We start from the raw sequence: 12,121 nt of genomic DNA, 5'->3' as shown, positions 1-12,121 counted from the left end.
TTGATGGGGTGGGGAAGCGAAAGCGAAAAAAAAGTCGAAGTGGAGTCATCGACGTCGTCGGGCCTCATCATCCCCGCCCATCGTCAGCGGGTAAATATCTTCTTTAATCACGTCATCCTTGGCCACTTACTTGAAGCAAGCTTGCAGGCCTAAACCTACTAACAGGCGGAAGATGAAAAATTAGAACAGCAACAAATATCGCTCTCGAGACCCTGCTTCAGGGGGCACCGCTATAATAATGTCAGGACGGGATGGGACCAGCAACAAATCATTATGTGAGTCGACCCGGTCCGGACGAGTGAGAAAATTGGCAAAATTAATGTCAAACAATAATCGTTTTCCTTCCCGCTTTTATGTAGCGCTTTATTCGACGAGAGAGTTTTCTTAGGTCACCGCGCGAACAGCGAGGAGCAGTAGTGATTTGTGGCCGATGGTGGGGCACAACATTATCCGTCTCCGCCCTGCTCGGATGAGTTCCGTGCACCACCGATTCAGTGGTGCTTGGACCCACATGGACCGGGGATCCCTTCGGATCCCCAAAAATTAGAATAGACAACGGAAGCGTAGACGTGAATTATGATGCTTGCGTCTCAATTGCGGCCGCTCGCAGCTTGATGAAGCACTCAAATTCCGTTGCCCCATTTCATTTTCTTCCTCTTTTTCTTGGTCCCATTTTAAATGTGGCCTCTTTTATCTGTTCTGCCGCCCCCCGGGGCCGATATACCACGATTGATCACATTAACAACGGCCACATTACCATCACCATCGAGCGAATGTATGAAAACCTGTGATTTAATTTCATACTTTTCGCAACCGACCGGCGACCGAAATAATGATACGGCACCTCCAGCCTGACCAGGCGGCTCCATTCGGCTGGCGGCTGTTTGATGATGGGTCTCACAATTCACTCCGGGGACATACCGAAGCGAAGCGACTCCTTGCTTTGAGATCCAACAAAAAATGCGCAACAGTGAACTCTGTTTCGGGGCCACTCGCCAACGGTGCCTGCGTGTTTTGGATAGTGTGTCCGGAAAAATCGGCCAACTTTAAATTGCGTTACAACTTTCATGGGAGTGCCCACGAGGCCCCGTGATGATTGAATTAATCAACATCTTGTCCTTTGCTCGCGTCCTTCGCACACCGCTCAGAACGGCCTCGTCAAACCGAGCGTGTAAAGGACCAGCCATCCGTTTGATGGACCCATACGTGGTGTGTGTGGGATTTTATCTTCTGTCCTTTTGCGGAGCGGGACTGAATGGGCGCTTAAAGCAGCTAATGTAACACTAATTTAAGCTCGCCATTGACGTTTTTGTTGGCAAATTAAATCGAAACATTTAATCAGCGTTCTGTGTGCCGCCCGCCACCACCATCGGAATCGTCTTAATTTATCATGAATTTCCCGATATTTGTCAATGTTAATTACAACCTCAAGCGGGGGGGCACATAATCCACCCCAGCGGGAGTGCGCCGAGTTTTATCACCGTGCGAGAAAAATTGCTTCCAATTTTTCATCACTTTCCCAACGGTTCCCGGGCGCCCTTCTCGTCGCCGCGCACTACAAATCGCTTTCCATTACAACCCAAGAGGGGCCACGGCGCCGGTTAGAGGGCGGAATAAATGTGCTGTAATGAAACCAAGATTAAGACACGACAGGCGGCGGGCAGCTTCCCCGGTTCCCGATTTTCCCAGCCAGCCAGCCAGCCAGCCAGCCCGTGCAGTAAAATGATCAATATCGTGTCATCGTTTTAAATTCGGTTCCGCTCTTCGGCGCGCTTCGAGCCAAGCCTTCGCCGTCGTGAAACGCGAGACGGCGGCAAAAATGTTTGATTGACATCATCTTCGTTTCGTTTAGTTCGGCTTTCCTTGCGGAATCACCCGGTAAAATCGGCGGAAAAGCCCCGGTCCCCGGTCCCTGGGAAGGTTTGTCACCCACAAATAGCGATCGATTTTTGCCGACCGAGCGAGCCCCGGAACTTTAACGGTCGCCGGAAACCCGCCGGTCGCTTGGTGGGCGCAAAAAGTCATCAAGAAATGACAAGGAATTTTACGCCCAAATTCGTTCCCTGAAAATCCACTTCCACGCCGAGCTCGGGAGTTCTCTCGAGAATTCGATTTGTAGCAGCCCTTGAGACCCTTACAAATCTCCGCGACCCTAGGCTCGTCGTAAGCCAAAAGGAGGAGAGAGAGAGCGTTTAACCGAAGGGCACCATTTTTCGTCAGACGACGACGCCAGGCGCCGGGCCGGATTGAAGTCGATCCCCGCAAATGATGTCCGCGCGCAAGGTTACAGATTTTTCAATTCTTCTCACTGACGAATGACATCACCATCATCATCATCATCTTCTTCGTGTTCGTCAGTTAATTCGAGGCGATGTTAATGGACTGTCTCGGCTGCGGTATTCTCCGTGCGCTGAAAATGATAGCCCGATGCTTTATGACACATTTCTCCGGCCGATTTTTTGTGGCCGATTTTTGATTCTAATAGGCTAACAGGCTCATCATGCCGTTGCCGATAGACCCGGTGCAAAGTCGGAGACCCTCTAGCAGGAGATGCTGGAGTTTGTCAGGAATGCCCGATCTACGTTACAGACTACTGCAACTCCGGCAGTTCACGGCCAAGCTCAAGTGCTACACACCGAACGATTGTTATTTCAGCTGGCCAACAATATAGGCACAGGGCCAGCCACCACAATAGCATCGAGTGCTTAATTAATACCGGCTTACAGGCCCCGAAACGATGTGCGCAAACATGTTCCAAATCCATCGGGGTCGGAATCTCCACCCCGGACATCGGGGTGTGTCCGGGCTCCCGGGACAATAAAACTGACCGCCACCGACCGACCACCGGACCAACGTGCCGACCAAAAACGGATGTTGGTCAGCGTCGATTTGTTGATGTAACGACTCGACAAACCGAGAAACCCCGGTTACTGTTCCGGCCTCGCCGGGATCTGCCTCCGTTCGGCAGCGGGGGAACAAATGTAAGGTTATGTTTTCGAGAGCGCCGAGAGCGGAGCAGAGGTCGTCCTGTGCAATAGGCACGCCAAACAATACCAACCGGGCCGCGGGGTGGCCGGAAAGGAAGTGATGAGCTCGTTCATCGCACGGCGAGGACATCCCGCATCCCAGGCCAAACTCGGACCGGTCCCCGCCTAAAACCCGGATGACTGATGTATCCGCTCGCTGCTGCTGCTACCAGGCGGCTCCATGCGGTGGGCTCACCACCACCACCGGCACTCGGGCCGGCCTCGGGTGATGATACCACCGGTAGCATCATCCTGTGCTCCCGGAGTCATTTCTTTCCGCAACCGTCAGCACAACAAGCAACGGTCAGCGCAAACGATGCCGAACATGCCTCGTCCCGGATGCACACACACACACACACGGGGATTGCAGTTGACAGTGAGCAGTGTGTGTGCGCTCGTTAGGTTAGCCCCCGTGTGCGGCGGTGATGTCCGGCGGGTGTCCGTGTTAGTGGTGGGCGTCACAGTTGCTGCTGATGTTTAGCGGTTATCCAACCCGCCGTGGCGCGCCACCGCCACCCACAATGCTGACTCTCCGAAACGGAAGGCCCTCCTTCAGGCCTCCCTCCGGTGAAGTAGGGCGCGTGTGAAAAAAGGCGCACTCGCTCGCTCTGATACATAGTAACTACAAATGGGCCGAATGGGGCCGCATCCTGATCCGAGGCTCACCGAACACCGAAAAAACTCCCACCGAGCCGAAAAGAGGAAGCCGTGAGGAGAGGCCGCAGGAGACCGGGAAAAGGACTCGCCCTTATTACTGTTATTTTTATTACTTGTGAAAACGGCGACGACGACGACGATGACGACACACGGACGACGCGACGTACGGCCACCGGCCAGAGGGATGTTTATTTATTTCTGTCTTCATTAGGACTTCCTCGGCCGGAGGTCGTCCTGTAGGGCGTCCCGGGCGTGATTCGTGGTGGGTTTTGTAGCCTGGCCCGGCCCGGCTCCCGACTCAAAACGGCCCGCTTCTGTAGTGTCTCTCACTGTTTATGACAGCAATTAAACGTGACACTTTCGACAAGACTCGAGAGCCGTCGTTGTCGTCGTCGTCGTCGTCGTGGTATCCGGCCCCTTGGTTCACACACATGGCCTTCCGCCATCATCGTGTGGTTACCGTTGCCAGGAGGGGGACCGAAACGGGCGAAGGACCTCGGCCGGTTTGTCAGTTTTCCACTATTTTATCGTCGCCACGTCTTGTGTCTCCGTGCTCCGTGCCCAAAACATTGCTACACCGAAAGCTCGTGTAGGGCCAAGAATACACGAAACTTCAGCCCCTGGAACCCCCCGGGGGTGGTGGCCCTGACAGGCACCGGGCCTCCTAGTTGGCCGCCGATTTATGGGTGGACAGATGGCGTGTGAATTATGCCTCCTACGCGCGCCAACTCCTTCAGCAACAGTAGTGGCTCTAGCCCTCACAGCCTGTCTGCAACTGACTGCCCGCCTGACTGGGTGTGCGTGTGCACTGACATTTGAATCATTTACGCAGTGGCCCAACGGACGACAAAGGGCTGTTCCGACTTAGGCCGAAGAGAGCGGCTCAGCACTTGGTTGAAGACTTTGGCCGAAAACTGGTGGCCCGGTTGGACCGGTATGAATTTTCGGTGACGTGCCGATGACTGGACCCGGACCGGGGCGCTTTTCGGCGAACCAACCCGGGGCCGTGAAGTTACTGCTGACACTGTCAGCCAGCCACCGAAAAACTAATGTGACAGCCCTCAACAGATGAGCTGTCTCTTCGGGGACTTCTTCGGGGCCATAATGGCGTGTCTAGGTATATAAACATTCAACTCTTAATGTAATATGGTAGCGTATACGTGTGGAGACACTTTGCCATCCCTGGAACCGATTAGTAGTCCAATCGATGGGTACCTCAGTAAGAAAATCAGTATTCTCCGATCGTCGTCGGCCGAACCGAAATCTCTATGGCGTGTGTGTCCGGCCACTGGCCAACCAAATAAATTGATAAATTAATTACCATATCCCTGAGATCAGCAGACAGGGCGACTTACCGGAGGCTTACCGCAAATAACTACTTCCTAAGCCTCCGCCGGGCCTCGCCCGGGAGTCGGAGAAAAGTTCCCGGGCGAGGCCAACCAACCAACGCACTGCGGACGTCTCGCTCTCGGGCTAGGGGATGAATAATAATTAGTTGCGAAAATATTTCCACTCACAACCCAATCAACCGGAGGCCGAGAAGCCGACTCTGGGCTTGTTGGAGGTCCGGAGATTATACGTCCGATTGCGTCCGCACACCGAAAGAACGGCCACGCCGTGCGGAGTAATGAACGCAGAGTACGATGATTAAATGGCCGCTGGCTACCGAACCAGACCAGGGCTTCTTCTTTTATTGGAATGCCACACAAGGAGAGGGCCCAGGTTCGAGAGCAGGGAAAACCGCCTGTGTGGGTGTGGAAAATTTAATACATAGGCTCAAGAGCCCCATGACCACCGGAACACACGGCCAGGCGGATGCTTCTCGGCTGATATTCGGAAAAGTATAAGAAATTTACTAAATTGCTTGCCATGCTGATAATCCAAAGATTAATTTGAAATGGCGCACTGGCTGGACTCGGATCCCGGTGACGTCACTCTGCGCGCTAAAGCTCCCATTTTCGGTCCAATTTGTCCGGCTTTAATGGGCGCGCCGCGTTCGTGAAGAATATTAACCCGTAAGCGGTGGGAAATAAAAAACCAAACCTCGAAATCGAAAGGCTTAACTCACGTGCCGTGTAAGGCCTTCCTATCAGAATGCTCACCTGAAGAGCTCCGCACGCTCCGCAGTTAGTTGGCCTCGACCAGTCAGTAAGCGAAATTAATGATAATTGCTGGCTAATGACACATCATCAAAAAAGCTTTCGAAAAAGCGAGAAAGAGAGCGCGAGAAAGACCTTACAAGTGTCGGTGGCCCCTCACACACACGCCGCAAGTCCCACCGACCGCAAGTTCCAATTGAATGGCCATTGCCCAAAAAGACATATGATAATGAGACGCCAAATTAATACACTTGCCCCATGTCGGACCGTCTCCGACCACCGACCGGCGGCAACGGCAATTCCTCTAATCAAATTACTTCACCACCGAAACGGAAAGCATGTCCGATCCGAAGAAACATCCCGGTGCGTGGTTCTGTGGTTTAGTCCCCACCAAGAAGATGGGCCTGACGGGCCACTTGCCACTTTAATGTAGCCATCAGCGATGCAAAGGCTCGGAATTCGGAACGAATCATTAGAAGGACTTTTCTCGATTACTCGTGCGGAATAAATGAAATGAGCAGAATTGTTGGGCCACTTGCCCCCGCAGCGAGCGGAGGGGACCAAAAGGATTCCCATTCCGGCAGCCCGAGGCCCTGCTCGGTTCGGATGGCGCCTTCAAAGATGCCGAGCACACAAGACGGTCACGTATCGTTACGGTTTATTATCCACAAGTCGAAAAGTAGCCAGCCGGCTCTTCTTTAAGGACATCCGGACTTACGGTGCTGCAGGGCGAAAGCCCGGCCAGCTGCCCGGTTCCCTGGGTCCCTGGGTGTAAAGTCGCTTCATTTTGTTGTCTCGGCAAGAAGGGCTCAAAACATAGCAGCAAACAAAATAAACACACACACACACACACACACACACAAGCGCACATGAAGTGTCATTTGGCTTTGGGAGAAGAATTAAAGACTACTTCGACCGCGGTGGGAGCCTAAAAGCCTCGTCTAATCTCGGCCTTCTGTCGGAAAATGATCCGCAAAATCAACGTCTCACGTTGCTCGAACGGAGTCCTGGCACGCGCTCTATGTGTGCGTGCGTGCGTTTGTGGCCATTCATCATAATAGGTAAAATGCTAATATCAAATCCAAACAACACTTCAGCCAGCCAGCCAGCCAGCCAAACTTGGGAACCCCCCGGGAAAGGATTCTTGGCGAAACAAAAAATGATAACAAACAAGCTCTTATCACATACCCCCCGTTGGAGCCCGAAAGGGAACCGTCCCGAAAGAGATATGTTTGTCGTTTATGTTTTTCTTCACGCGCCACCCGCCGCCGGTGGCCACCCGTCGGGGACTCTCCGGTCCCTCCGCATATGAATGATACGGAACATATTTTCTGTGCCATTCTGATGGGGCGTTGGGGCTTAGATTCGGGCCACAGAAGGTAGTCTCGGTTCTTCTGGCAACAGAACGACGACGACGACGAGGACGACGACGAGGACGACTCCGAAAGTGACCGAAAATAAAACAATCAACAATCGCCGTCCTTTTTCACGTCCCTTTCACCCCCGGGCCTGGGTGGATGGATGGTCTCAGGCGGCGTCAACTTTGCTGCCGCGTGCGAAAGTGTTGGGATGTGCGTCCGTGTGTGTGCGCGCCCGTGTCCTTTTTGGCACTGTAATAGGCATTTAGCCGGCACGACACTCCAGCACGTCCGACGACACCTACACAAACCGGGTGTTCGGCCCGTGCTCAGATGTCCCAGATATTGCGTAACTGTCCCATCCAGACCCGGCCCCGGCACAGGACACAGGAGGTCCCCGAAACCTGCCCAGACCTGCTTTGTTTGCCGGGCACGGGGGTGGTTATGAGTTGGGGCTCGGAGCTTAGTCGACATAAGCCTTCACTTCCTGACACACACACACACACACATCCCGAAGACACCGGACGCCGGGCACTCCCGTCCGTCCGGGTGTTGGCTCCGAGACTCTTGTGATGCGAAAATCTGCCACTTTAATCAAACCGATTTCGTAACCGTTTTGGCCGACTGGCATTGTCAGGACATTCGGTTGGAGCACACAAAGGAACTGCGCCTTTTCGATGGTGGCGGACACACTGGTCGACATGATTCCATTAAAATAAATCTAAGAAATTACCGCTTCCAATGGCCACCGGGCTAGCTAGCGACAGCCGCTCGTTGTGACGATTTTCGAAAACAATATGCAAAGAAGCAGCATTTTCCGGGCCAACGACGGAACATTGCCGCCGCTGCCGCCACCGTGAAACAAGTTATCTTATCAATCGTTTTTACGAACTGCCGCACTGCGAACTGGCGAAGCTCCGGGCGCGAGGTCCTTCGCAAATTCACAGCCTGCTAGGTCGGTGGTCGGCCCACCGAAAACAAACGTTGCTGATAATTTATTTAATAATTCCCCCGTCGGGTGTTTGCATGAGCAGCAAGTTGCAAGAAGTTGGAGCGCACCACCCGGGAACCCGTTGGGAATTTATGCCACGGCTCATCGTGCCAACACGGTGGTGAATCCTGAACGTCCCACTCTAGTGCACTGAGCGAGCGAGAAAGAACTAATCGTCGGTGATAAACATTTCCACTTGAATGAAGCCGGAAAATGGAGCCACAGCTTACGGACCAAAAAAAAACAGACCAACGCTGCCTCCCGAGGATGGAGCCTTCAGTAGACAGCGCAAGTCTTCATCCTGCCGACCGGTGGTGCCGGCCGGGCCGGGCGTCCGTTTATCTGCCGCCAAATCTGGCAATCAACAATTGAAAGTTTTCCGTCGTTCGCGCCGGAGCATTCCGGTCGATAAAAATCTTAATCTTTTGAGATATGATATTAATAACTTTGCGCCGCGGAAAGTGGGTGACTAAAGAAAAGTGAGCAACATTTGTGTGTGGCACGCGAAAAGAAAAGGGCTTCCGAAAGCCACCAAGAACCAGGTTGCGCCAGTGGTTGTTGTGATGTGGGGCCTTCAAGTGGGTGCCCCGACCGAGCCTCGGGTATCCTTTTTCATGATGATGATGATGATGCAGCAGCAGCAGTCGGAAAGTACAAATTGTGTGCCACACCGTGGGGCGCTCTAGAAGAAGAGGAGCCACGCAGATGCCACACGCGAAAAGGAGGTCGCGAGCATACATGCGTCGGAGGAACCGGGGCGAGAAAATATCGAGCCACTCGAGGTTCTGGCTGGTGGCGCCCATGCTGAGTTGGCGGAAAAATTCCTCCAAACGAACGTCCGGCCTCTGCGTGACTGTGTGTGTGTGTCGGCAAAGGACGTGCCTGAACCACTGAGAGCCCGGCGCTGCGAGAATAAAGAAAGGGGCGTAGAAATTTATATTTATGGTACGGTATTTTGTGTGCCCGGCGGTCCCCCGGTACACGCACCAGGAAAAATGGGCTCCCCGGACCGTGCGAATCCTTCGGGGCGGGTGGGTGGCGGTAAATTCAGGCGGAAAACGCACTCCTACTTATGGGCGCTACTTCAACTTCACCACCGCTGGAGGAGCATCAGCCGGTACAGGAATGAACTCACTCCGGCCCGTGCAGAAGTGGAGGGCTCGCGGAGGTCTATAGGTGCGGTTCGCACCAGCACTCTCCTCCCCCGACCAGCCCGAAAAACTGTTGCTGACCCCTGGCGGCGGTGGACGTAAAAATGAATTTTTTAAAGTACATCAGCGCCGCACGCACAGCACCGCGCGTACGTGGTTTTCGTGACAGACCCCGGCGCAACCCACTTGGGAGTCTTCGTTCCGTTCCCCTGCCCCACCCCGGGTACAGAAGTGGGTTGATGGGTTGCTGGTTGTTGGTGTAACCACCCTCGAAGGCCACAAGTGGTTTCGAGGGGGGGCTTTCTTTTCAGTTTTCGCCTCGAACGTGGACGCGCGGGTGGACTTTAATAACACGCTAACCACCGCGCAAAAGGCCACCATTAATGAAGTTCAAGGTTGCTTCGAAGGTGTACCGAGCAGCGCGTAACCCACGAGTCCGTTTACCAGCAACAAAGACTAGCGATCGGGTTGATGAAGTTTTTCGAAATTCGTAAAAATTCTTTTTGGATTGATATTTTTCATCCGCACACGAAGACGAAGCCTGCTTGATGACAGGTGACAGTCATCAGTGCCGTTAGAAAGGGAAACCATCAAAGACTCCTTTGGGTGAACTTCACAGCGCCGCGTCATCACACACTCGTCGGTCGCAATTGACAGATTAATGAAAAAAGATTTGTCTTTTTTGGCCGCCTCGTGGGAAGAATGTAAAATATTGACGACGCGTTTTGTACTTTACGACGCTCGACAAACAATCCACAACAATACCCACCCGCCCGCCGTAACAGTTCCAGTAGCGGAAACCGTAAACGACTTTTTTTATCAATTAAACCCACCATTAAAGTGTCATTTCAGTGCCATCTTCCCGCGGGAAGATGACAGGCCGCCCCGATGGCAGTTCCGGCACAACGATGTGTCGCACAAATTTATGATTCACTGACTCACCAGCGCGTAAAACGACGCGCGGGGAGACTGCCATTCTGGGGCCACGGACGCGCACGTGTTGGAATTCCTCCAGGAGACTTTAAGTTGAAGTTTGGTTATTTTCCGTTTTCCGTTTTTTTTTCTGTTCCATGTTGTTATGTGACACCAAATGTGCCCGCCAGCTGTTGGCGGTGTGGTGGTCGCCAACCTTCAAAAAAATACCGCCCCACGGCCCATCCGGAATCGCATTACAGACTCAAATGTAGCGCGTCGCCCGCCCAACGGACCAACATTCTGCCGTCGATCGCCGTCCATCCATCCGTCAGCGAAAGCGAAACATCCACCATTTTATGTTGTTTATTTCCCCCATCATGTTTGTGCTTCCTCTGCCCGGTTCTTAGCCGTCCCGCACACTCGCGTAACTAATTTATTCGCGGCCACTTTGGCTACTCCCCACTCGGAACACCAACGACGGCGAGCCCAATTCTTTCGTGCCACCGAATCATTTACACCGAAAACGCATTTTGGCACCCTCACCCTCGGAGGAAAAGCGTGGAAAACCCTTGGGCCCGAGCCACTCGGGAACACCCGTCCTCCCTTGGGTGTGTGTGTGTATGGGTTCGAAAACCACGGGGTCCGGAAATGGACCACCACCCGTTGTCGTTGTGAGGGGCAGAAGCTCGGAAAAAAAGCTCGTGGCCACCAACACACACACGTGCACACGCACACACAATTTTCTTTGTTTTGTTATTGTTTGTTTGTTGGCCACCGCCGGTTTTGTGTGCTGGTAAAACAAACGGCAAAAGGTAATTAACATTTTAATGTGTTTCGACTTTTTGACGACCACCGGGTCCGTGGTCCGGGGTCTTGGTGTGTGTGGTAGTGGTGCTTGTGTTAGGTTTGTCGCGCTTCGCTGGAGTCCTCGCCGAGTTCGGAGTCCCATCCATTTGCCATCGCCAATACCGGATTCGTTCGGACTCCTCCCGGGGGTCTCTCGGCCGACGCCGCCGCCAGCGCGTCTGGTCTGGTGGGTCGCGAGTTTAGCGCCTCTTTGACTTGCAGATGGACCAGCGGCAGCCGTGGAGCCGGGGCGGAAGGCGTGGCCTTCCGAGGCCTCTCGCCATCAAATGTTTGTGTATACATGCACATAAATAATAATTATGCTACCGCTACTGCTGCCTTCTTTCGGCTGCCGGCCTCCATCGGAACCGAATGGATCCAGGCAGGGACAAAAAGAAGAAGGGGCCCAGGCCACATTGTTGCAGGCAGCGCGACGGCGCGACTAGTAAGCGAATGCATCCATAACCCCCGGCCCGGCGCGGGGTAATCGAAACCCGGCAGTCCGGAGGAGTTCTAGAATTTCAATGACTTTGAACTTAATATTAATGAACCGAAAACTATCGCGCCCATGTCTTCCCTCCGTGTGGTGCGTGTTTTTTTCGCTTTTTTGATGGGTCACCCTGTATTTTGATTAATTTCCACCGGTTTGTCAAACAAAACAATTTTCCCAGCACATCGAGGGGGGAAAACCGCCGACCGCCGCCCGAGATTTCGATAAGGCTGTCGTGGCCCGAAGGTCGTGGCCGGCAGTCAAGCTTCGGCATCGGAAATGGGTGATTAAATCATATTTTTCTTGATATACGACCTGTTCGTCGGTTCGCCGCCCGACTCGGTCCGGCCCGAAATGGGCCCGTCGGGGTTATGGAAATTCGAAGTGCTGCGGGCGCGCGGACCAGGCGCGCGGGCACACCCGCTCCCATGTGGCCCCGCCGTTCTTCGCATAGTTTTGGATTGTTTATTTAAATTTCTTTTCCCTTCGATCGGGCCCACTCGCTCTCGCTCTCTCTTTCGCTAGTTCCACACGTTGTTTAGTTATTTGTGATTTATTTTCCCATTGTTTAGGAGACGCTAGCAACTG

This window comes from Anopheles cruzii, chromosome 2 (genome assembly GCF_943734635.1).
Source record: "Anopheles cruzii chromosome 2, idAnoCruzAS_RS32_06, whole genome shotgun sequence".
NCBI classification, from domain to species: Eukaryota; Metazoa; Arthropoda; class Insecta; order Diptera; family Culicidae; genus Anopheles; species Anopheles cruzii.
The sequence above is the reverse complement of the archived record's forward strand: the minus strand, read 5'-3'. Positions refer to the sequence as shown.